The sequence below is a fragment of the Sceloporus undulatus genome, chromosome 4 (assembly GCF_019175285.1).
Source record: "Sceloporus undulatus isolate JIND9_A2432 ecotype Alabama chromosome 4, SceUnd_v1.1, whole genome shotgun sequence".
NCBI classification, from domain to species: domain Eukaryota; kingdom Metazoa; phylum Chordata; class Lepidosauria; order Squamata; family Phrynosomatidae; genus Sceloporus; species Sceloporus undulatus.
The window spans coordinates 38,189,191-38,216,599 of NC_056525.1; the positions used below are offsets into that span (position 1 = coordinate 38,189,191).

Here is a 27,409-nt window from a genome sequence, read left to right on the forward strand (position 1 = left end):
AAGATCAAAATAATGTAAAGTTTTTCTTTGTTTTTTTCCTCAGTTGGTACACTATTTTTTTATTCTTTTTCTTTATTTGTACACTGTATTTGTATGTATGTAAGAAACCTCAATAAAAATTATTTTAAAAAAAAAAGAAATAGTCAAGAGAATAAGAAATAAATAACCAAAGCATCAAACTATTGCATTTTTGGGAGTACAGTTGCCATATTAGCTTGGGGCTCTGGGAACTATAGTAAAATAAAAAAGCAACATTTTAAAGCCATTTAATTTACATATAGGGTTGTAAATCCTCCACTGTAATGCAACAGGAAAAGAGGAAGACCACATTACAGGTGGATAGATTCAATCAAGGAAGTCACAGCCCTCAGTTTGCAGAATATGATTAAAGCTGCTGATGACAGAATGTCTTGGACGGCTCTCCTTCATAGGTACGCCTTAAGTCAAAACTGACTTGATGGCAATGAACAACACAATGCAAAGCTAAGCAACCATTTTCCAGTTTGTAGTGGAAAGTAGGCCATAGCATGAGTACATGGATTCTTTTATTGCTGTTCCCAGTACATTTGTATGGATTTAGTATCAGCACTTCCGTTGAGTAACTCTTTGGCTTCTTTCCCACAGTGCTTCAGTTTTAAGTTTAAAAAAAATAATACTAGGCATTCAGTCATACTAGAGTATAAGGCCAAAATGTCTTGACTGGATAGTTTAGATCCTTCCTCTCCTGTTTATTTTCTGTCATCACCACTTAGAGTGCTTCTAATTGTGAAATATTGAAGAAGAGGAAGTCAGTTGTTTGCAGTGTTTCTGTAGAATGAGCCCTGCTTCTGTTTCACCTCTAAGGACAATGTAGACAAGGGAAAGGTTTAAATGACCTTTTGAAGCAGAGTAGAATCTGGAGTCTCTAAAGTATTCCTCAACTACACTTTAGTTTTCCACTTTACTTCCTCAACTGAGATGTATCTCCTCCTGGGCTATTAAAATTTCATGACACTCCCACTCGATAACTTACCTATTTAATTTCCAAATACCTGTCACTTAAGGAAGTCCAAAAAAAATCAATTTGAGGTTCTTGCTAACATACAGGTTGAATTTAGGATGCCACAAAAGGTAGCATAGGGGTAACGAGAACCACTTTTGAGAGATCTTCAACAGAGCATAGAAAAATTACTCTTCTGAAAATCAGCTCCCAACATGCCAGGAGGCATGCTAACTGGGGAATTCTTGTGGTTCAAGAAATAACTTTTCCCAGTTTTTCGAAAGATCACCTCTTTAGTTTCTTCATGATTCTATATACAGTGCATCCATGTCATACGTGGGCATGCCATATGCGGCTTTCAGCTTACACTGAAAGTAGGGGGGGTGTTCCGAAATGGATCCCCTGCGTAAGGGAATGGCCCACTGTGTTGACATTTCCCACAGTAATCTTAATGTTCTGGGCACTGTTTCCTCAAAACACACACACACAACCCAGAGATGTGTAAGCAGACACAGATTTCAGTAGTTTATTGATTTATATTCTACCTTGAATCCTGGGATAGCAGAAAGGTGGGATATAAAATTCATTAAAAATAATTAAAAATGAGTACATTTTTATCAGTGACATTCGTGTTCCAGAAAAAAACTATGCCAGTTATTCCAGTTATTCCAAAACTATTCCAGTTAAGGACATTTGGTTTAAATCAAATATGTCCAAACATTATATGTTCGTTATTTTACTGGAGTATTTGTAACAATTTCAAGAGAATAGCATATACTTTTCCTATTAGTTAAAAAAAACTACACCTGAAAGACATATACCTAAAGAGAGAGATATCAAGAATTTAACTTTCTTTAGCTGCCATATAACTGTATTGTAATACCTTCAGCTTTATTCCATCACTTTCTGCATTACTTAGTTGAGAAAAGACTGATTTAGTATAACTACTTGAACATTCTGTTTCACTAAAGGGTGGCTATGGGTCTATTTTGTCTTGACTACTGGCACTTGTGGCTGATTGAGAAGCGAGTGATTGTTCACATAAAACAACTAATCTGAAGCAATCATACTCTGGACATATCATGAGGCAACATGATTCAATGGAAAAGGCAGTAGAAAAAAGAAAATCACGTTATAGGTGAATTGTCCTCCAACTTGATTCTTCCTTATCAATACAATTTAATTCATATTTGAAAGCAATGATTAATAAAGGTTATATGCTTGCTGGATTTCCAGTCATGAAAGAGCATAATCCAGTGTAAATGAGAGTGGTGCAATCTCTCCTTCCCAGTGCAGCTCCCAAGCACCCCAAAACCTATTTGGGGAGGCTGAAAAATCCAACTGAGCAGGTTTTAAGTGCTGGAAAGGGGCTGAAAGTGAGAGGACCAAGCATTGCTGGATGTTAAAGATGCTGTTTTTTTCTGGAAATAACTACTTTCAATCAAGGAATGATTTCCTTAGCCGTGTCTGCCTTGTACTTGTCAGACATTTTTCTTTTAAAAATTTTTATGTTAGCCTGATCCACTGCATGAAGAGTTATTATAGATTACTCGACACAATTCTTCATTAGGCAGGACCAGTGATATTCATCAGGCATTCACATAGCCCTCCCTCCAGTCCATCTGCCTTGGTCCAGACCTCGGAGGTTGAGAGGAACTGCTGGACCTCTTACCCTTTCCCTCCACCACTCCCTTCTCCTTCTGTGTCATGTCTTTTTAGATTGTAAGCCTGAGGGCAGGGAACCGTCTAACTACAAAGATTGCATGTACAGCGCTGTGTAAATTTACAGCGCTTCATAAATAAAGGTTAATAATAATAATAATAATAATAATAATAATAATAATAATAATAATAATAATAGCACTAACAAGATGTAGGAAGCCAAGGTGTGCACAGAATTCTATTTTATTTTATTGGTGTGAATTCTTTCAGCTAAGATTAGTCTTACATCTGCAATACTGTACTCCTGTTCTTGATTTTCCTCTCATCCCAACTGAATCCAAATAGAAATTGAATGAATCAGTGCTGAAATGAGAGATACTGTGGAGTGGAGTGAAAGTGAAGATGCTGTTTGGCAGTTAGCGTAGCCCAGACACAATTGCTCGTAAGCACTGCCTTGATGATTATTAATTAAAGTTAATTATAGCACTGCTATATTTGAGCTACTGAAGCATGCAAAGACAAATGCAGTGCCACAAACAATAGGCTTCTTCCTCCACTGCCTCTGTGGAACATTTCAAATTAAGGTGAGTAGAAGCATAGAGCCTAAGGATCTTCCTCTCTAAGGAGTTTATCAAAGTGGAGCTGATATTGGCATTAGATTAAAGAGCATTTAAAGCAGCCTATAAATGAAGCGGAAATGGCGAGTAATTGTGCATGATGATCACATGCAATTGCGCAAATAAAGTGATATCAGAAATGCATTGTTGCTAAAATCCTGAAAGTAAAAAAGATGTTCGTGAATGCTTCTTTGTGACCACTTTAATGGCAGGTTTTGTGCAACATCATGTGAAATTGTTACACGTAATTATGCATTTTTCCAGGATATTCACAATCTCCTTCTTGTGATAAACTCCTAAAAGCGTAGCTGAGTCCTGCCAGCTTTGTCCGTATGGAATGCCACTGATGCTGATAGTTTGCTGGAGGCACTGGTAGGATCTTCTTACTGTGCTAGTAAGAGATGGTGGTGGTACTATTGATGGATGCCCACTGTATCAGTGATGGATGTGGGTGGAGCACAAGATAGATGTTAATGGTGTCTTGATGGATGTTGGTCATATGTCTAGCTGACCCTGAAAAAGATGTGGTGCTAGTGAGTCCAAGTATTGAAGGAAGTTTGGAAGCAGAAATGATGTATGGGCAAAGCTTTAGTAATGAAAATTGGTAACATGCATGATGAATGTCACTAATATTGAAAATCAAAAGTGGTAACATTAATGAAAACTAGTGGTTGTGTTGCTTATAGATGGTGAGTGATAACATTACTAAAGGGTGCCAGAAATGCTGCTGATGGATGTAAATAGTAAAAGCAAAGTGTACTATGGTACAGTTACCCATGGAGACTAATGACAGCAGTGACAAATTTCAAAAGTGTTATTAAAGGTTGCCAATTGCATTGGCCAAAGATAATGATGCAGTTGCTAGGGGATTTTGGCATCATTAGCAATGGATGCTGACGTGCTCTTTGAAAAAAGCTTGGCACTTTAGAGAGAGAGAGTGGCACTCTTGCGAATGGTTGCTAGAAGTATCTAGGATCAATGTCAAGGATGAATTATAACATTTCAATAACAAATGATATTGCCATTACATTAGTTGTGCATCTACACAGAGACAGCTTTAGGCCAACATTATGAAATAGAAGTAATTTCCATGTAGAAATATACTTATTATTAGTAGAGGGTGAAGCCTGACACAAGGATATGCATATACATACGTATGTTTTATATCACTTAACAATAAAATATCTAAGCTAGTTCCATAAAATCATATATAATACAGTATAAAAGGCAATATTAAATGATCTTTTATGATAAAAATGTAACATCTATAATGCAGAATAAGAAGACAGTAGAAAATAATGTTAAAACTCTTTAAAAATAAGAAATTAAAAGCAGCAATTAATATCTAGATGGAACCAGGGAGATAATTATAATTTTCCAAGGAAAGGTTGCATAAACAAATATGTTTTAAGGCATATTCAAAATTCAGCACTGTTTCTTCTGCTTGAATTATACAAGGAAGAATATTCCATATTCACTCATGAAATCTCATGAATCATAGTACCTGCTGCACTAAGAGCATTTGTGTTGCTTTTTATATATGTCAATAAAACTTTGTTATTTTTATCCAAAAGAGTATCTCCATCCAAATGGATTGTAATGGAAGGATCACCTCTTACTGTTTAGCCAAAATAAAAATAAGAGATCCCATTTGCATCTCAGGAATCAGCCATTATGGTATGGGAAACAGACAACTATTCCAAATCTGCTCTGTTAGAATGTAGCTAGTCTTCCTATCAGGAACCATTCAAAAACAGGGCAGAAGGTCATGTCAAGAACCTTTTCAGTTCTCCCTTTTGGTTCTAATATCTCCAGCTTTCCTGGGAATTTCTGGGCAGTTTTGTGGAATATTGAGAAGACATGAAAATAGTCTACTGTACATATAAAGTTCAGAATCACTTTTGCATCTTGTTGATGTATTTGTTTTGGTTCATTCAGTTACGTCCATTTTTCTTTGTGCATCTTTCATGAAACCCAATAAATATTATATTTGTAATGGAAGAAAGAATTGAAATCTTGAGCAGTTTTAATAGAATCTGATTGGACCTCCTCTATTTTACTCTACTAAAGTAAATGGCTAGTAGAGGCAGGGAAGTTGAAGTGGGATCACATAACTGGAGAAGGTGTTTAACCTTTAACTTCTGCAATTACAGATAGCTTATAATAGATGGCAAAATATCGATTTTTTTCTAATGTAAGCAGAAGTACAGTGACTTAGCAGAAGAAATACTGCTGAACTCAGCAGGGCATTTTCTCCCTTAAGGAATAATGTGCATAGAACTGGAAGACAAAGTTCCATAAAAGCCAAAAGAAAAAAAAATGTCCTGCAACTTGATGTCTAATACAGTCATTAATTCTTCAGCAAATTTTCCCCAAAGAGGTCCACAGTGCATCTAGACACAAAGAACACCAGCCTGTCAAAAGAGCCTCTGATAAATACTGGTCCTGTACAGAAAGGCCAAAATAAAGCCGCTTCAGGTCACTTTGGAGCGTGGCTTTGGCGCAGCTTCTGCCCTCTTAAGATCATAGAATCATAGAGTTGGAAGAGACCACACAGGCCATCCAGTCCAACCCCCTGCCATGCAGGAAATCCAAATCAAAGCATCCCCAACAGATAGCCATCTAGCCTCTGCTTAAAGATCTCCAAGGAAGGAGACTCCACTACACTTTGAGGGAGTGTGTTCCACTGTCGAACAGCCCTTACTGTCAGGAAGTTCTTCCTAATGTTGAGGTGGAATCTCTTTTCCTGTAGCTTACATCAATTGTTCCGGGTCCTGTTCTCTGGAGCAGCAGAAAACAAGCTTGCTCCCTCCTCAATATGACATCCCTTCAAATATTTAAACAGGGCTATCATATCACCTCTTAACCTTCTCTTCTCCAGGCTAAACATCCCCAGCTCCCTAAGTCGTTCCTCATAGGGCATGGTTTCCAGACCCTTCACCATTTTAGTCACCCTCCTTTGGACATGCTCCAGTTTCTCCACATCCTTTTTAAATTGTGGTGCCCAGAACTGGACACAATAGTCCAGGTGGGGCCTGACCAAAGAAGAATACAGTGGCACTCTTACTTCTCTTGATCTAGACACTATACTTTTATTGATGCAGCCTAAAATTGCAGTGGCCTTTTTAGCTGCTACATCACACTGTTCGTTCATGTTCAACTTGTGGTCTACTTGGACTCCCAGATCCCTTTCACATGTAGTTTCATTCAGCCAGGTGTCGCCCATCCTATATCTGTGCATTTTATTTTTCTTCCCTAAATGCAGTACCTTACATTTCTCCCTGTTGAATTTCATTTTGTTAGCTTTGGCCCAGCTTTCTAGTTTATTCAGGTCATTTTGAATGTTGATCCTGTCCTCTGGGGTATTAGCTATTCCTCCTAATTTGGTGTCATCTGCAAATTTGATAAGTATACTCCCAATTCTGTCATCCAGGTCATTGATAAAGATGTTGAATAACACTGGGCCCAGGACAGAGCCCCGTGGGACCCCACTGGTCACTTCTCTCCAGGCTGAAAAGGAGCCATTGCTGAGCACCCTTTGGGTTCGGCCAGTCAACCAGTTACAAATCCATGTAACAGTTACCTTGTCTAACCCACATTTTACAAGCTTGTTTGCAAGAATGTCATGGGAAACCTTGTCAAAGGCCTTACTGAAATCAAGATATACTATATCCACAGCATTCCTTTCATCTACCAAGCTGGTAATTTTATCAAAGAAAGAGATTAGATTTGTTTGGCATGACTTGTTTCTATGAAACCCATGTTGACTTTTTGTGATTATGGCATTGCTTTCTAGATGTTCAAAGACTCTCTTTTTAATGATCTGCTCTAGAATCTTTCCTGGTATAGATGTCAGACTAACCGGACAATAATGGTTGGGATCCTCTTTTTTTCCCCTTTTTGAAGATGGGAACAACATTTGCCCTCCTCCAGTCTGCTGGGATTTCTCCTGTTTTCCAGGAGTTTTCAAATATGATTGCCAATGGCTCCGATATTACATTTGCCAGTTCATTTAGTACCCTTGAATGTAGTTCATCTGGTCCTGGAGACTTAAATTCATTTAGATTAACAAGGTATTCCTCTACTATCTCTTTACTTATTCTGTACTGAAATTCCCCTAATCTGTCCTCTGCTTCATTATCCTCAGATTGAGCACCCTTTTCCTTTTCTGAAAAGACTGAGGCAAAGAAGGTGTTGAGTAATTCTGCCTTTTCTCTGTCCCCTGTTAGCATTTTGCCATCTTCTGCACGCAGTGGCCCTTTAAAATGACCCAAAGCAGCTTTATTTGGCCTGTCTAATGTAACATTTGCCCTGAATACAGAGGCTCATACTTTGAGGCTTCTTCAGGGTCCAGTTCTGATTTCAGATGCCCAGGCCTCGGTTGTGGCCAGGCATGTTTTTACCCAACCCAGCCGAAGCCTCAAATATGCAAGTTCCTGCAGAATGCAGGTCTTGTTGGAATTTTCTTTCTTGAGATTCATTAGAAAAGTCAGGAAATAGGAGAGATTGCTTCATTTCACCAGCAAAGCAAACACAGCAGAATATAGGTGGTTCTTAAGAAAGAACTACATGCTTCTTAAGAAAGTTTCCTTCAGCATGCAAGGGAGGGCATGGTTCTCCAGACAAGAACAAAGAGAGCAGAGAGGAGATTCTCTCAAGGGACAAATGGCTCACTCCTACCTTACAATCCTATCCATTTTAGGAGGTCCTCTTGTGAGAACCAACATGGGGAAGTGGTTTGAACATTGGACTATGACTCTGGAAACCGTGGTTTGAATCTCTGCTCAGCCATGCAAACTCATTGGATAACCTTGGGGCAGTCACACACTCTCAACCTTAGAGGAAAGCAAAAGCAACCCCTCTCTGAACAAATCTTGCTTGGAAATGACTTGAAGGCACACAGCAGCAGCAGCAGCAACAAGGCTCTTTTGTGTGTCTGAACCAACAGATGTGTTCACTTTGACTAAGGAGAGGATCTCTTTGATGGTTGGTCCTAAAACAGGAGTGGGAATAATGTGGCCTTCTAGATACTAATGGACTGCAAGTCCCAACAAGGTCATTGCTAGGGAATGGTGGCCTAACTCAAGGCTCTAGAACTCTCTTTCAAAAGAGACTTGCCTCATTTCTTGATGGATAAGCTTTTGAAAGCTGGGAAAGAGCTTTCATTGTAGAATGGTATGTAGTATCTGATTTTAACCTGATAATTTTAATTTGTCTCTTTTTCTTGCATAGTTCAGATATTTTGATTCCTGTTGCATTGGTATTTTCGACTGGTGTTTCCATGGTTAGCATATATACTGTCAACTGAAAGAACGTTTCTACTTGTTTTATTTTTCTGTTTAATGTTTTTGCAGATGGCTACCTTGAACTTTTAGGGAAAAAATGTGAGGTATAAATATTTCAAAAATAATTAAATAAAATGAAATCCTTCGGCAATATGTACAAATTAGCTGAGATAGCCTAAATTCTCTGGAGATATGCCAGTTGGATCACAATGCTCAATCGGCACATGAAACACACATTATAAATTCACTCTCATGATGAAAGGGAGAGAGGGATAAACTTTTAAAACTTTCTTTTGTTCACATTGAAATCCTAGACCTTCATGAAGACCAAGCCTGGAACTGAGAGGAACTAGAAGAGGGCACTGCCCTCAGCTGGACCTGTCTCTAAACAACAGGGAGACGTGAGAGGTATAGTATGACCCAGGTCTGCATTTGCTGTTATCCCATCTAAAACTGCTTTCTAACTATTGCAATGACAGAATGTAGTTCAGTGCTAGAAGCAAAGCTTGGAAATCTTATTTTGGGCAGTATTATTTCCCATATCCCTGGATCCAGCTACTGACATCTCCAGATGTATTGTGGGACAGTAACTTGTCCTGGTCACATGACAACTTCCAATGTTCATCTGGGAAATGGGGTGAAGTCTAGGCAAACTGCAACATTTTGCTCTTGCATTCACGATAAAAGAGCAACTAAAAGTGAGGCCATGAGAAAACAAGGGTGAAGTTGATATTGAAAGGATGGATAACAGCCCACATGTAGCCCAAAATTTATGTATTGCAATGGGAAGATAATGACAAAATATTATGAAAATTGCTATAGCAACATCTTGTCTATTAGTGACCTACTTTTTGACAAAGAATGTATCACACAATATTTGAATGCCTGACAGGCTGAAGACTTACACAAATGTCTCAAGGCAAATTTTTGCTCTATTTACATTGGTTTAGTTTGATCAGCTGGGGGGGAGGGATGAATCCTTGCAGGTTTTGTCATCCAAGACTTCCTCCTCATTAGGGCCTTCAAGGGGGTCTGATGAACTAATCTCCATAGCAAGTGGCTCTACTGTGCATCTTTGGGAAAGTAATGAGCAACTTTATTTTAAACTAAGATGATTAGTTTTCTACATGGCTTGCCAGTGAAGGAATAACAACTATGATCCAAAACACAATGCAGAAAAAAATCCAGTTTGAGATCGCTTTAACTGCCCTGGCTCAAAACTACAAAATTCTGAGAACTGTAGTTTTATGAGACATTTAGCCTTCTCTGTCGGAAAGCTCTGGTGCCAAAATAGACTACAATTCCCAAAATTCCCTAGCACTGAGCAAGGGTAGTTGAAGCAATCTCAACTGGGTGGGACAGAGAGAAGGGCTTCCCCAAGGATCTTGCTCTAAATTTCAAAAAGATCTCAAAATGTGAGCAGGTTTGTATGGGAGAATAATTCCTTCAGCAAACCTGAACGTGAACAGTATAGGACTTTATAGGTCATAATCACTATTTTGAATTGTGCCCAGAAACAGACCGGCAGCTGGTGAAGCTGTTGCAGCAAGGGAGTTATGTGTTCATCAAAATGAAATTGATTTATTGTGTTTTAATTGATCATTACTTAAGAATTTTATGGCTATTCTACGGATGGGCGGTCAACAGATGGAGGGAGTGTAGTATTACATTTAATTGAATTGAATTAACTGGCTCTATCACCTTCTCTACTTGTTTGTTTGTTTGTGATTTCAAGCACCACTTTCAGTGGGCATCAGTTTGCAAAACAATTTTAAAACACATATAAACATAATATACATATTGCATCTGTTCAAATCCATCCATTACTGAGCAGCTCAGGGGGGAAAAGTGAACTTCCCTGAATGGCCACAATTACCCATTATCTGCTAACCATATGTCCAAATGATTGGAATGGATTATACATGGGACTGCCTTTAATAATGATTTAGGCACCACAGTTGGTCCAAAATAGGGTCACTAGATTATTCACTGAAACTTCAGTGGTCTCACACAAAGTACTTTCACCATATGAAGAGAAGGAGGTGACTACAGGCCCAAACAGATGAGCCAAAGTAAAGCTGCTGCAGGTCACTTTGAAGGTATGCTGTTTAAATGATGCATGCATCCCAAGAGGCCGGAAGCCACGCCAGAACCACACTCCAGTCCTAAGGATTGGAGTGCAGCTTTGGTGCAACTTCTGGCTTCTTAATGTGTGTGTCATTTAAACAACATACCTCCAAAGTGATCTGAAATAGCTTTATTTTGGCCTGTCTGTTCAGGCCCTACCTCAGGCAAGGTCTTTTCAGTAGGTAGATCCATGTTCTGGAACATCCTTCCCAAAGAGGTCCACCTAGCACCATTCCTGTACCTCACACTTGTAAAATCTGTAGGTTTAATCTTGGGCTGCTGTGAGTTTTGCTTTATTATGCTTTCTGTTGCTATTATGATTGCATGTTTCATCTGTACTTATTTAGGCTTATCTTCTTTTTTAAAGTAACAGTGTTCTAAAAATCTTAATGTACTGTGTGGGAGGTCATCCTATGGGGAGGAGGGACAGCCAAGGAAGCCATACTTGCTTTTTGGGTTTTTTCATGCAATGTATTCGGATTTTTAAAGACAAAACAAAGTATCTCAGGGTGAGAGTAAAATGTTGCTGCTGATGGTGGGAATTGCCACTAAATATTCCATGACAACAAAAATCTGGGGATCTGGTGGTGGGTTTTTTTGGGTTGGGGGCAGATTAAGAAGACCAGACCAAGAAATGCAGCAGCTAACAGCAACATTTAATATGTCTAGAGAGCTCCATGTACTGATACAAAAACATCTTTAAAGTCCTTTCTAAATCCAGATTAAGCAGCCCTCAAGTATCGTACTCAGTTATAAACGTGGTAACACTATTCCCTGACTTTAGATGTACTGTGTTATGCATGCTCCGGAACCCTAGAAAGTATAGATGACGCCATCTTTACGCAGCGCCTTCCATATGGGGAGCATGTGCATGAGGCAAGCGTGGTGCTGCGTCCGCACCTCTGGGCGCTGTGCTTGTGTCATAGGCACATCCAATGGTGCACAGATGACAACGTCCCCACGTGCCAAGAAGAACCAGTTTTTTTCAGGTTCTTTTTGGTCTGGAGGGAAGCTATGTGGTTTGAGTGCTGTGGTGTCCCTCCAGAGGAAAACTGGACACCTCCAGCCCACCCCTTCGAGGCGGGCTGAAGAATCCCATAGTGACTTTCTAGAGAAAAAACAAAAAAGTATGTAATTTGATTTGTATATTCCTCACTGCCCCCAGGAGAGCTGGAGAATGTGTGGTCCTCCAGATGTTGCTAGACAGCAACTTCTATGATCATTCATTACTGGCTCTGTTGGCTATAACTGATGAGAGCTGCAGTTCAGCAACATTCAGAGATCAAACTGTTCCTTACATGTGCTGTACAGCACACTGACACATTCAACCAACAGCACCATTGGATCATTCTCCAGCACCCCTATGTCTATGGATGACAGGATGAAAGAGATAAAAGAAGGAAGAATGTTAAACCAAAAACCCACATAAATAATGCTGTAGGCTTGTAGTGACCATTTATTTTTTCTAGGATGCTAACAGGTTTACAGTAGTATGAGAGAAGAAAAATGTGTATACTCCTTTGGGTACATAGTAGTATGAGTGAATAAAAATGCATATACCCCTTTGGGATATATCTAGAATTAGGCTTCCCCTCAGTGGAAATTGGGAACTTTCAGATAGTTGATCTTTTTGGAGATCTGCCAAAAAACATAGCAACTTATAGTAACCCCTACCCACAAAAAAAAAAAAAAATTACCACTCAAATATGAATACATGCACACATGCCAGCCCTTTTGTTATTTTAGATTTAAAGTTTCATCATAAAAATGGGAGAAATATCACAGTGCTAGGTAATCAAGCAACCTGGACTCTTATAACATGATGATACCTATAAAGCCAATCCCAACTAAGAAAACCAAATTGCCACAAAATGGTTTATGATGTTGCTAAGGGCATACTGATAGTGCAAAAGATGAAAAATCATACCAGCTGTTATGAACAGTTTGCTAGCACAAGAACTGTCTTTCGGAGACAAATACAGGCAGACAGAGTGTTTTTAATCTCACAATCTGTTTGTTAGTTCTGTCTGCCTACAAAGAAAATGCTGATCCTTCACCAGCATGAATTGATCAGCAAGCCCAGAAGGGGAGATCTCAGAGGGTGCAGTTACTCCTCTTGACCACCTCTACAGACAGCCTTTATATCAAGGGCATGAGAAAGTTATATTTTAGAACTATAGCTCCTCAGTACTGGGTGGGAGTTTCTGGGGAGTTGTGTTTTTTAAAAAAAATTTTTTTTGAAACTCTGTTTTGTTTACAAAGGGGTAGAAACTCCCTAGAAATACCCAAGGAACAGAAAAATTAAGTGGGCAGACTTCATTTAAATCCTTGGGCTAGAGGTTTCCCAGCCTAGCTGCATTGTGACTGTCTCTCCTTTTGTGTGGGTAGTTAATTCTGGACAGTGGGCTAAACAACCTTAAGGCACCAGATCCTGTCTGATCTTGAAAGCTAAGCAGTGGATGAGAGGCTGCCAGCAAATCCCAGTGCTCTAAACTATATTTGAGAGGAAGGAACTGGCAAAACCACCTCTGAGTATTCTTTGCCTATGAAAGGCCTATGAAATTCACGGGGTCATCATAGGTCAACAGGCAACCTGGAAGGCACTTACACACACACATAGTTGTGTCTATGCTCATAGAATCATATAGGACATTATCAGACAAGAGAAATTGGAAGTATATTCCAATGGCAATCCGAACGCAATCATGGGGTTTAACGTTATTGCGTGATAGACTACCACACACAATTTCGGGCAATTGGAAGTCAGTCCAAACGCAATCACGGGGTTTCAGATTATTGCATGAGAGGTGATCACATGCAAGTTTGGGCAATGGCAAGCTACTTTCAAGCAATTGGACGTCAGTTTGAACGCAATTCAAATTCATGTAAATTCGCTGAACTAGCGAATTCACGTGAATGTGTTCTGGCCCCACTTTCTTTTCATTCGAAATTAAGAGAAATTCCTCCCGTGTGATAAACTCCATAGAATCATAGAGTTGGAAAAAACCATAAGGGCCATCCAGTCCAACCCCCAGCCATGCAGGAAATCTAAATCAAAGCATCCCCAACAGATGACCATCCAGCCTCTGTTTAAAGACCTCCAAAGAAGGAGACTTCACCACACTCTGAGGGAGTGTGTTCCTTTGTCGAACAGCTCTTACTGTTTGGAAGTTCCTCCTAATGTTGAGGTGGAATCTCTTTTCCTGTAGCTTGCATCCATTGTTCCGGGTCCTGTTCTCTGAAACAGCAGAAAACAAGCTTATTTCCTCCTCTTTTTTAAGTTGTGGTCCCCAGAACTGGACACAGTATTCCAGGCGGGGCCTGACCAGAGCAGAATAGAGTGGGACTATTACTTCCCTTGATCTAGACACTATACTTTTATTGATGCAGTCTAAAATTGCATTGGCCTTTTTAGCTGCTCATACAAGAATAGACTAGTCTCAGATTTATAAATAACATGGGTCAGTTTATTACCTATGTCACCTTAAAAGAGCACGTCATGAGTAGGACTGTTCAGGCATCCTCTCTGTTCCCCTATTTATAAAAGCCTTCCCAGATTTCTATATAAAATATGAATGTTTCACATAGTTCTTCCTTGATAGTTTGCCATCTTGCCATCTTTTAGCTTCGCATTTCTCTGTTTCGTTTTCTCTCTGTGTTCTGATTTGACCTACTTAGCATGTTAGCATTCTCTTTGCTGAACAGATGACATCTCTTGGATAACTTTGGTGAGGGGAGGAGGGGAATAGTTCTATTTAGGGACAATCACACAGATAGTGCAGCTTCTGATGGTTTTTGTTCCCACCAGATTTTATTTTATTCCCAAGGAAATTTGCATTAAAATAGGTTTTCTTCCTGAAGAGTTCATCTACTTCTGCAGCTTACTCAACACCTGAAGTCAAATGCCTTTGTCACATAGTTGCAAGCACTTATTTTCCTTCAGCAGCCAGCTGAGGTAGCACAAAGGGGTTTGATGGCATGTGGCACAGGTGATAAGCATCACATTCAGATACAGAAACAAATTACAGTGGCCTTCTTTTCTTTTCTCTCCCTCTGAGAAAATTTTATTGAGGAACGGAATTCAAAAACATTCGCTATGCTTCACTTACTTGAGATGACCGGCATATGACCTGACTAAGAGCTGCTTCCCACTTTAAAAAGCAGTTGTACTAGTGGTATGTTTATCAGCATTTCTTACAGTAAATATGTAAAGTGTGAAGGCAGGGCAGGTGAAGATCCCCTTTAGTGATTCATACCAAGGAGTTCTGGTTACTGCAACTCATAGGCAATTGTCTACTGCATTAGTGGTAGGGAAAGTGAATGTCCCTGTGGGCCACATGCAGTTCCAAAGTCAATTTTGTGGGCCCCAATGCTATCCCATTATTATTATTATTATTATTATTATTATTATTATTATTATTAAAACATTTCCTGTGCCCTCTAGGTAACTTTGTTTTGGGAGGGTTTATGGTTAAAAAAAATAATAATAAAGCACAGGGTGGTTCAAAAAGAATGGTGCAAAACTGAATAAGAACAACTGTACTTTTGCACCATTCTTTTAAAATCACTTGGTAGTTTCCCATGCTTACATACATGTTTAGGGCACCTATCTTCATTCTTTCCTTTGGTACTGTTTACATAGGTATGGCTCAGTCTAATGTTGTAGTCAGTATTGAAGTAGGACTTAGAAAGTCCAGATTTAAGCCCCTAATCAGCCATGAAATTCATTGGAGGAATCCATTTTAATTGCCATGGTTCTATCATATGGAATCCTAGGATTTGCCATTTAGGGATAGTATTTGGAATCTATTAAAATTCTAGCTAAAATCTACCCCAAAAATATGGGGAAAAGAACAATGGCCCACAAACTGGAAACACTCAGTGTACATTCTGATCTTCAGGAAAAGGGACAGCAAGGATAGAAGTAATCATTAGATCATTGTATTAATGTCCCATACAAGCAAAGTAATGCTCAAAATTTTGGACCAAGAAATGCCACATGTCCAAGCTGAGTTCAGAAAAGGAAGAGACATTGGGGATAATACTGCAGTGTGTTGAATAATGGATCACACCAAACAGTTTCAGAAGAAAATCAGTCTGTGATTTATAGATTATAGCAAACCCTTTGATTGTGTAAATCATGAAAATTATGGATGGCTTTAAAAGAAATGGGTTTGCAACAATATTTGATTATCCTGATGAGTAATCTATACTCTGGAAAGAGGCAAACATAAGGACAGACTGTGGAGAAATAGAATGGTTTCCAATTGGTTGGGGGTCATGCGAGGATACTTTTTATAAATCCAACTGTTTAATTTACCATATGAAAAACTGGATTAACTCAAAGGCAAAAGACATGAAAACAGGAGGAAGGAACATCAATAATTTAAGATATGAAGATGACAGCACACTACCATCAGAAAATAGCAAACAGCTATTGAAAGTCAAGGAAGAAAATCGAAAAGCAGAGTTACAGCTGAATATAAGGAAGCAAAAATTATGACCACTGTGTTTCACATAACTTTAAAGTAGATGACAAAGTTATCAAAGTAGTTAAAGATTTTAGGTATGCTTTGTCATAAATCAAAATGGAAACTGTAGTCAAGAAATCATATGAACAATATGATTTCTTAAATAGATCACAAAGACATCAAAATAATCAATGATTTCTGTACTTTTGCTCTGTTATAAATCCAAATGGAAAGTGTAGTCAAGAAATCATGTGAACAATAGGGATCTATTAAGGAACTACATAAAATCCTGAAGTATAATGATACATATGTTCAGTCTCCTTTATACAAAGTGCTTGGGACCAAGAGAGTTTGGGATTTCAAGGGAGGTGGGGGTGGATTTTGAAATACCTGTATCTGCATATATGTACAAAATGAGATATCTAGGAAGTGGAACCCAAATCTGAACACAACATTCATTTGTTTCATATACAACTTATACACATAGCCTGAAGGTAATTTTATACAATATTTTTAATAATTTTGTGAATTAAATAAAGTTTGTATACAGTGAACCATCAGAAAGCAAAGGTATCACTATCTCATCCACCCATGGACAAAGGTTTGGGTTTGGGAATATTTTGGATTTTGGACTTCCACATAATCATAGAATCATATAGTTGGAAGAGACTGCAAGGGCCATCCAGTCCGTTCCGCCCCCCCCCCCCCCCCCCCCCCCCCCCCCCATGTAAGGCGAATTCCGCCTATGCTGGAGCCTATTCACTTGAATGGGGCTTGTGTACATGGCGGCATGGCGGTGCAGCAGCACATGCGCAACACGGGCGCACGCCCCATTCATTTGAATGGGACACACCACCCCTTGTGCTCCACGGGCTCCCCGCAACTTGAGTGTGTAACGCAGGCACACTGTACGGTCTCCCTCCCCCACATAACTCAGTTTAAAGCCCTCCTGATCAACTGGCATGAGATGCAACCCAGCCCTTGCCAGAAGTCCCTCCTCATGGAACCTCAGACTATGATCCAAAAATCCAAATCGTTCTTGGCGGCACATCTGTGCAGCCAGTTATTCACCTCAGCTATTTTCCTCTCCCTTCCTGGACCATGCCCTTCGACTGGGAGAAGAGATGACAACCTGTGCATCCATCTCTTTCAACTTCCTACCCAAAGCCTCATAATCCCTTATGATATTCTGAAGGCTTACATGAACCAAAAGAAAGGGGTGACTGTCAGTAGGCTTGACAAGTCTTTTCAGCCTCTCTATCATATCACGGATCTTTGCCCCAGGGAAACAGCACACCTCCCGAGACATCTTGTCAGGCCCACAAACGACTGGTTCGGTGCTTCTCAGCAAGGAGTCCCCCACAACCACCACATGCCTCCTCTGAGGCTTTGCAGTGGCTGTTCCCTTTGGGGAGCTCTCTGGGTCCCTTGCTCTGTCCCCGAAGTCTGTCCCTGCTGCTATTCCTCATCATCCTTGATAACATAGAGAGATTCAAGTCGATTCTGCAGCTGCAAGGTCACAGAACGTTCCCTGGTTTCCCTACTTCTGTGTGTGACATTCCTCCAACTATCTACTTCTGTTGTGTGTGAAGTGACCTCCTCCTCCCCAGCAACTTTCTCTGTGTGTTTCCTGTTCAGGACCATCTGGTCCGTTCTGGTCAGGAAAACCTATTGCTCCCTATGATGCTGAAGTGTAGCTACCTGTGCCTCCAGCTGCTGTACTTTCTCTTCTAAGAGGGATACCAACTTGCATTTAGTGCAGGTGAAGTGCCCCACATCTGTGGGCAAGAAGACAAACATCCCACATGTGTTGCAGATGACTGCATCAGGTCCCTCAGTGTCCATACTGAAAAGTCTTAAGGAGGCAGTGAATAAGACTATGGGCTTCCCTGTTAAACACAAGTGTAAAGAACCCCTGTGGGCCTGGCCTTTGTCCCCAAACTTTGTTAGCAAGCTCAACCAACTGGGACTCTAGTTATGTACAGAGATCCTGGCTACTATCTAGTTACGGAGGCAAGTCTCTGACTGACTTTCTCTGAGCAAGTCTCCACAAGCCTCTTAAGGGAGTAGTGAAAAGTAAAGTGTAAAATTGAAAGAGATGTCCTCCAACACCGTGCCCAGGTGACCTTCTCCTCTGTACTCTAAACCCTCTTTGATTATAAAAATAAAAATGAATGCTGTAGAATGAGTCTTCTAGCTCCTCCTCCTCCCAGTGACAAAAATAAATGGCTCACACTTTATAAAATTTTAAGCTCTTACCCAAGCAAAGTGGACAGAGAAAACCAGGGCCCTCTTTTGCAACCAGGGAGACTCAACCTGTATCATTGCCTACCAAAGTCAGGATTGTTTGTGCCATAGTGTTTCCAGTTTCTATGTATGGTTGTGAAACTTGGACAGTGAAGAAAGCAGATGTTTGAGAAGCAGTGGTGTAATCCCCCTTAGGGTGTCACCTGATGTGGTCTGCACCCCCCACACCACCCACTGATGCCTCTGGGCTTAATTTCAAATTTCAAATTTGTTAATTATTAATTTGTTTTAAAAAATTGAAAATTTTGAAAAAAATATTCTTTCAAAATGTTCTTTAAGAGCATCACATTTTAACCAAATTTTCACTATGAATATGTAAATACACTTAGATTGTGCCTATGATATTGTAATATGAAGTATAATTTTAATTTTGCTAATTGTTTATGTCACAGTACAGCACATTACATCACGTGGTATATGGGAAGTACGATTTATGAGTAACAATAGTGCAAAAAAGTATTACTAATGATTCTGTATGGTGTGAAATGGAAGCGGTGACTCCAACCCTAGTGACACAACTGCTTCATCCATATAACTCATTGATCCCATGATCAATCACTCACTCTTCAGTTAACCTACCATAGAGGGTTGTTGTGGAGATATTTTTAGGAGGGAGAGAGCCACCTTGAGTTAAATGGAGGAGTGGTGAAATATAACTAATAACCAGCTAATAATAATAAATAAATAAATAAACTTTATTTATATACCGCCCTTCGAAACATCAGGGCGGTTCACAACAGACATTCAATACAATTTTAAAAACGATATCATTAAAACAGTACATACAATAAAAGAATCTGTGCCAGATCACAAATAGCTAACAGGGAACTAACGGAGGGGGGGGGAGGACTCTCAGGGCAAGGAATCAGGGGTAAGCCTGCCTGAAAAGAAACGTTTTTAGCCCCTTCTTAAATTGGGCCAGGGAGGTTGCTGAACAGAGCTCGATGGGCAGCGAGTTCCAGAGGGTGGGGGCCGAGGTCGAAAAGGCCCTTCTAGTGGTGTTAACCAATCTAGCCTCTGGAACTCTTAGTAAATGCTGCCCGCTGGATCTGAGTGTGCGGGGCGGATTGTATGGAGAGAGGCGGTCCTTCAAGTACTCTGGGCCCAAGCCATTTAGGGCTTTATAGGTTATAACCAACACCTTGTATTGCGCCCGGAAGCGAATGGGCAGCCAATGTAGGTCTTTTAAGACCGGTGTTATGTGACTGGTCCTAGGTGTATTAGTGACCAGTCTTGCTGCCATTTTCTGCACTAATTGCAGCTTCCGAGTATGGTACAAGGGTTGCCCCATGTAGAGTGCATTGCAGAAATCCAACCGAGAGGTTACCAGAGCGTGTACCACTGTTTCTAGGTCCCCCCGGCTCAGGTAGGGACGCAGCTGGCGTATCAGCCGAAGCTGATAACAGGTGCTCCTGACCATCGCATCCACCTGAGATGTGAGGTGGAGTGACGAGTCAAGGAGCACCCCCAGACTGCGTACTGAGTCCCTCACGGGAAGCGTGATCCCATTCAGGACAGGTGGAACCACCGCCATCCCTGGGCCAGGAGAACCTATTACAAGTACTTCCGTTTTCTCTGGATTCAGGCTGAGTCTGTTTTCCCTCATCCAGCCCATTACTAATAAAATACAGTGATGTCCTTTTCAGTGACACATGAATTCTGCTCCCCCTTTTCCTCCTCCCAGGGGAGTAAAGTCTTTGGATTTATCATATAGGCGGGGAAAGCTGCTGGGCCTTAGAGCCAGATGAGTATTTCAGCAGTAGATTTCACCTTCTGTAGCAAGAGAAAAGGTGCTACACACCAAGAAAGTGCCAGCATCCAAGATCATAATAGCTAGTTATTTTCAAGAGATTTCATAAGTTTCCTCTTTTTAAATCTATCCAGGAACATGATAAATCCACTCTTTCAAATATGATTCATGCATTGATGTTTCTGGAAGAGAAGAAATGGCTGGACAATAATGCCAATAAAATAGTTGTATTTCCACCATCTTTTGAAGTCTAAATACCCTAAAGGCACCAAATCCTGTCTGATCTTGGAAGCAAAGCAGAGTCAGCCCTGGTTAGTACTTGGATAGACTGCCAATGAAGACCAGTTAGCGAAAGCTATATTTCAGAGGAAAAAACGGGCAAAACCCACCTCTGAGTATTCCTTGCCCAAAAAAACTCATATGAAATTCATGAGGTCACCACAGTGGGCCCTTAATATCCTCTGCAGTTCGCTTCCAGCACACACACACACACACACACCAAATACCAAAATCTGTGGGAATTCAAGTTGCATTAAATACAGTGGATAGTAAAATGATGATCCTTATATAAAATGGCAAAATCAAGGAATGCTTTTTGGAATTTATATATTTTTGAATATTTTCAAGACATGGATGCTTGAATCTGTGGATACGGAAGACTGACTCTTTATAGTTACATGTGATTTTCCAACACATATGCATGCATACACACACACACAATCTTTTGAAGACATTAGTCACATTCAGGAGTTCAGATACTACTTTATAACCGCTTATGAGCAAGGAGGACAAGAACGGTAAATTGGAGCTGTTTGAGTTCCTGTGCTTATTGCTTTGTCATCTTGTGGACAAATGTTTGAGATGGAAAGACTCTTCTACTAGTAAAAACTCTCCATGTGATGTGCAACCCTTGAAAATCAGAAATCTACATTGCACAGAGAACCTCCATAACCAGAAGAGATTCTCCATATGTTTGCCTTCAGCAATATAGAACCTGAATTTTCATTGTGCTGACAATTTCCACTAGAAAGGCTCTCTGCTTCATATATTTTTGTGCTTTCACTCTTTCATACACACTCTCTCTCCCTCTCTCTCTTTCTTTCTCCCCAACAAACACAGAGAGAGAGAGAGAGACCTTTTTTAAAGCAGTATTTGAACATCTTAATAGGGTTATTTTGAGTCAAGAAATAATTCAAGATAGTTCATCTCTTTGCTTGGCAAGTGCAGGGGAGATGCAGAAGATTTGCTAGCAAGTGCAAGGGAGACCCAGGAGAGTTTTACATAGGCCATTAGGTGAGGTCTATGTATGCAATCTTTACTTGGGTTGTTGGAAGAATGTGTTTGCAATTATCAAATGGTTGGCCACACAGATTTCAGTCATTCAGCTTCTGGCCTTGTTTCTTGATCCTGGGCAAATAAAGTCTGCCAATCTTTTTTGTTTTCTTTCTTTCTTTCTTTCTTTCTTTTTGCACTCCAGTCTCCTATGGTTAGCAAGAAGTCCTGTTTTGATACGTAATCAGTTTCTACTTGGGCTCCTGCATAGAATCTTTCTATTTCTTCTACTTTTCCTCCTGTGGTTAAGGCATAAACTTGGATTATGCTAATATTGATGGATTTAATGTGAAGTCTTATTGACATAATTTGTATTATATCCTTTGAATGCTTTTGCCTTCTTCACTATAAATGCCACCCCCATTTCTACTTATGTTTTCATATTCTGAGTAAAACCTTGTGTAATTATCTGACTCACAGTGTTCAATTTCTGTCCACTTTAGCTCACTCACCTCTAGTATTATGATGTTTATGCATTTCTTGTTTTATTATATCTAGCTTTGCCTGATTCATCCTTCTCACATTCTATATGTTTCTGTAATACGGTTTCTCTCTGGGAGAGAGAGGCAGGCCAGCTCCACCAGGCCTGCCTGGAAGAAGACAAGCTCTCCCTTCAGCCACCATCTTGAGGGAGAGAGAGAGGCAGGCTAGCTCCACCAGGCCTGCCTGGAAGAAGAAGAACCCTCCCCCCAGTCCATCTGCCTTGGTCCAGGCCTCAGAGGGAGAGAAGAATGCTGGACCTGATCCCCTCCCCCCCATCATTCCCTTCTCCTTTTGTGTCCTGCCTTTTAGATTGTAATCCTGAGGGCAGGGAACCATCTATTATCCCCTCTGTTGTAAACCTCCCGGATTCCCAGTGATTGGGCAGTATATAAATAAATCTTATTATTATTATCTATAATTTCTAGCATTGCAGTTATTTAAAACTTAAGTCGAGCATTTAGACATACAGTGTAAGTGTTCAAAGAAAATGGGCAGGCAAAGTTACCAAGGGAATGCATACACGACAAGTATGAGTATGCAAAGGTATTTTGTAGCACCTTTGAGATTGCTACAAGATCCCTTCGCATACTGATATCCCAGACTAACCTGACCATGTCTCTGAACTCTACAGCAAGTGTGAGTTCAATAACAATTACCAGCGTCTCATTCTTATTTGGGAGGTACTGCCCCCATCTCTCCCCCGCCCCGGTAGCTATGCTCCTGCAGAAGTTGTTGGACTGCAAATCTCAGCAATTTAGCCAGCATAACTAATGGTGAAAAATGCTAAACGTTGGGGTCTAGTAAAGTTGGAAGGTTTGCATGATTTCTACCATGCACTAAAAGAGCACAATCCACTAAGAAACAAGCATTTGTTGTAAAGTATTCCACCGAGAATAGAGAGAGAGACTATCACTGCATTAAAAAAAATCATGCTAATTAAACATTGTAGAAAATTGCTAACAAGACATGGTGAGTTAAAGTGTTTGGAAATAAATAAGACCAAACCATAACTAATCATGTTAATTTTGTAACAAGAATTCACAACTTTTAGTAAATGTTATTAAGAAGGAGAAATCAAGCAACAGAATTCCTATTATTAAAAATAGCTAATGTTTTTGGTCCAGGACCAATAAGTACGGCATTTACAAACTTTTGAAAAAAGTCATTTATATAAACACTCTGTAAAGGATCATATCTTGGACTATTTAAGACAAACAAATCTTGAAGAAATTTACAGAAGAAAATAAAAGCTTTCTGGGTCACACTATTACAACCAAAGACCTACATCAAACACAACAGTATATTAAATCATATAAGACTTCTGGCATGGATGGAATTAGTGGTTCATTTTTTAAAGATATTTGAGAACTTTTGTTGGTTGGCATCAACATTGCTGTTATTGCTTAACAGTACTGTTGTAATTTCCTGGCAAACAACTAGGATTATTTAGAATATATAACATGATAAAACTGTTGAACAGCTAGAATCTTATGGCCCATAATTTTGCAAACCAAGATTATGAATAACAAGAATCCTACAGATCAAGTCAATCAGTTAGCAGCACTGTGTCTCCATCAAGATGTGTTTATTAAACATCAAATACTGCTACTCTTATTCACAAAGCTGAATATTGTGTATCACTGCTGTGGGAACAAATCTCAGTCTCATGCAATTCATTCACTGGACACTCGTAAGGATTTGTGTCTGTACAGACATAGAGGTGTTTATATGCCGTATATACTCAATTATCAGTTGAAACGTTTATGCCAAAAAATTGACCCTAAAATCCTGGGTCAATGTACAGTAATACTGCTTAGAAAGGTCCTAAAAGAAGCTCTGCCCCAATGCCCCACTTGATTTCTGAAAGAGCTGCCAAGGAAGGGAGGATGTCTGAAAGAGGTGGTTAGCCTTCTCAGTCCAATGTTAAAACCTTCTCTTCCCATCTTCTGCCTTCTGTGGATCTCTCCTGCCCACCAAACACCCTATTTAACTCCACTTCCTTCCCTTCTCAATCTAATGCTGAAACTTCTCCCCCCATCAAACACCCCATTTAACTCCACTTCTTTCCCTTCTCAATCTGATGTTAAAACCTTCTTTCCCCACCAAACACCTCATTTAACTCTACTTCCTTCTCTTTTCAATCTGATGTTAAAACCCTCTCCTCCAACACTAGGAAAGTGGTATTAGAGGGTTGGGAGAGGTCCAGAGAAGGGGAAGGAGGGAGGGAAGTGGTGTTTTTCCCTTTAGAGCCTTTGTTACATGCCCCTAGGTTTTACCCTCAACGTATCCACAGGTCATATCAAAATCTATTATTTTGGCCCCAAAACCTGCCCTCAGCTTATACATGGGGTCCACTTGTACACGAGCATATACGATAAGCTCAACTTCAACGTCTAGAACAGCCCACCACAGCCCATTAAGAGCTGCTGCATACAAATCCATTGAATAATTCATTTACTTTACAAAATGGTATTGTATGTGGTGGATCACTTAGCAGATCTTGAATCTCTCATAGTCTATTTGGAGCATGCCATCCTGCATTTGACTTCTAAGATTTATAGCACAATGGTAGTTTTATTATATAGAAATGCAGATTGCATGTGACTGGCATTGGAAAGTGATCTGGTGTGACTATTACATTGGAGTTAGGGTCTCAAGAAATCTGTGTCAAATACAGTTAATGCACAGGTGCCATTTGAACCCTGTGAAATTAAACTATATTAGTTGTACCAAGAGTAATAAATCTTGGACAAAGATTTGTATGGCAGAGGGTAGACTCTCATATCTACATGTACTAGTAGTGTACAGTGGTTCAATAATTTGAGGTGCCTGTGTTTAATGAGTCTTCAAAAATAGCAAAACAAAAAATGAAATTATTTCCATGGTTGGACCTACTGTCAATTTTTGAAGAGGCTAATAAGCCACGTCACTATAAGAGATTTGCATAAAATTTTACTTGCAGGGTTGGAGGTCATGTTGACAGACTGATTAGAGTTTCCTGCTGCTTGGAGATGGGAGAACAATCTCTCTCCAGAGAGAAAAAACTTAACTATGGGGCTTTGAACTGAGAGAAAAGCTCACCCAACCAGTTTATTTAATTTATTTATAATTTTCATAATGATTTATATACCACATAGTTCCTGTTTATTGATTATATGATCCACAATAGAAATATGAAAACTGTCCAGTTATGTTGAACTTTACTCTGACACTACATTATTTGTTTGTCACTGTTTACCCCTGATTGTATTCAATAATTACAGGGACTTTTTGTTCAAAGATGATCTGAGTAACAAGACCAACAAAACACATCCAGCAGTAGCCATGTTAGCAAATCCAGTAACAAATCCAGTAACACCAAAAATCCACCAGACAATACGGTTTACCGCAACATCACCTACAGTTTTCCTGATACAAAAGCCTGAAGGCTTCTTGAGAAATTCACTATCCTCCACCGACAAAGGAGCCTGTGGCCTCACAAAGGATGGAGACGTATTGGATTGTAAAGGAAGTATCTTTTTTGTGTGGCACATGGATGTTAAATTTTCCAGACTTTGAAAATCATGGCCAGAAGGAGGCGGTTCCAGCCTGCAAGAAATGCCCCTCCATACCATCTGAACTGAGAACAAAGACAGCAAAATGTAGGCCTATGACTAACATCTTCAATCCCCCCCCCCCCCCGTATGGTTTTTAACACCTTGCCTGATGAAGAAGCCAATGTAGCTTCGAAAGCTTGCAACATGTATGTTGTACATTTTGGTTGGCTCAATAAAGATCTCACTGTTTGGTGGATTTTTGTTATTACTGGAAGACCAACAAAAGACTTGCTAAATGGAACTCCACACCCATCCAAAAAAGAATGCATGACACTTAAAGGTAGAACAGTTATTATGCAACCAGAGGCAACAATATATCTCTTGTGGCTTCACAAGTAACATCAGAAAACAGCCCAACACAACCACTCTTGTCCCAACACTGTGGCCCAACATGGACAGTCAGTGACTGATTACATTGTCACACATCACTTGTATTGCCTGGCAATCTGGGGAGTCTGCTGCTGCTGAAATAGTCAGCCTCTCTGTAGAATATTGATGCTTCTTGCCTATAATAGTTTACCAGTATCAACTTAGAGTTCCTTCTTCTTCTACCTTCATAGTTATCTGGCTGCAGTACAGCCTGGTAAGCAGCTTAACTAAGCACATAACTTAAGAATATCTCTTTAAGCATTGGCCCATCATTTCCACCCCTCATACACCAAAAAAGAACAACTTTAGCTAAAACAGGTTTAATTTGCCTCAAAACAGCAAGCAAAAGTAAGAAAATTTCACTTCCAGTCCACCGAAACAGCAGCTGAGAGAGGTGATGTGGTGGTCTGGAGGTCTAGAGGAGATGAACATGATGGCCTATGGCCTTCTGGGCTCTAGAATATGCTCAGACCTGGTCTAAGGTATTTTTCATTATTGTAAAGTATATTTCATTGTAAGCTTTAGCATTTGATACACATTGCTTTATCTTAGGTTTAGCATATTATACATTTCAACATGACAGGCAATATGTTCTGTCTCTTCTAGTTCTTAGCCAGCATTTATCAAGCATATTAGAAATTTCAGAGTATTGCTAATGCCATTCTAGAGGCTTATTATCCAACATGGTAAAACAGCATATCTTTGTCACAGTGTGCAAGGAACATCTGGCCAAGGATGAGGAATTCAGATGGATTTTATAGCTGCCCCATGTCTATAAATTCTGTTGCCAAAGAATCATGATTTCTGCATATACTTTCTGAGAGACTTCCTTGGCTATAAAAACTCCTTCAGCTCCAGGCTGTTTACACAGCAGGCCAACTTTGGCATACTTCGCTACCACCCAAAATTTTGAGTAAACATGTTCTTTTATCTGTATGTTGGTTATATACCCAGAAACACTACCTTTGGCATTTTACTATTAAAAACATGGATAATCATTAATAATTCTTGGAAAACATCATAAATATCAGGAAAAAACCAATATGAGTTCATGAGCCCACAACACTGCAGTGAGGGAAAGAGGGCTCTACTGGGCTGAAGACTGTTTAAACTACTCCATCCAGATTTAAGGAGAGCAATGGCAGGGACCCTGGCATTTTCTGCTTGCCAGAAGTATATTTGGGAATACTGTAGAGAGGAAGGAAACCTCAACTCTGCCCTGCAGGGGACACCATGAAGCCTCCATCCCCAATACCACTGAAGGTAGCAGAAGACAAGAGCCCTCAGTCCATGGGCTTCAAGTATGATGAGCCAGAGAACTTTCAGGAATTGTAGCTTATCCAGAGAAGTCTGGGACTCAGCAAGACAGCCCACTACCCACGATTGCTCATCTGGACTTCACCCTGCCAGGTGGCATGAAACAGGGGCTTT

General features: G+C 40.0%; 1 protein-coding gene across 4 annotated transcripts in view; it reads left to right on the forward strand.

Moving 5' to 3' along the window:
* The window catches only part of DLGAP4 (DLG associated protein 4), a 524,530-nt gene that overhangs the window by 292,291 nt on the left and 204,830 nt on the right, over positions 1-27,409 (forward strand). For 3 of the 4 annotated variants that reach the window (XM_042466057.1, XM_042466061.1, XM_042466060.1), the window contains one exon: positions 8,858-8,967. The gene's annotated coding sequence lies outside the window, so the exon portion shown is untranslated. The remainder of the gene's footprint in view (positions 1-8,857; positions 8,968-27,409) is intronic. The other variant, XM_042466058.1, reaches the window with a different exon arrangement.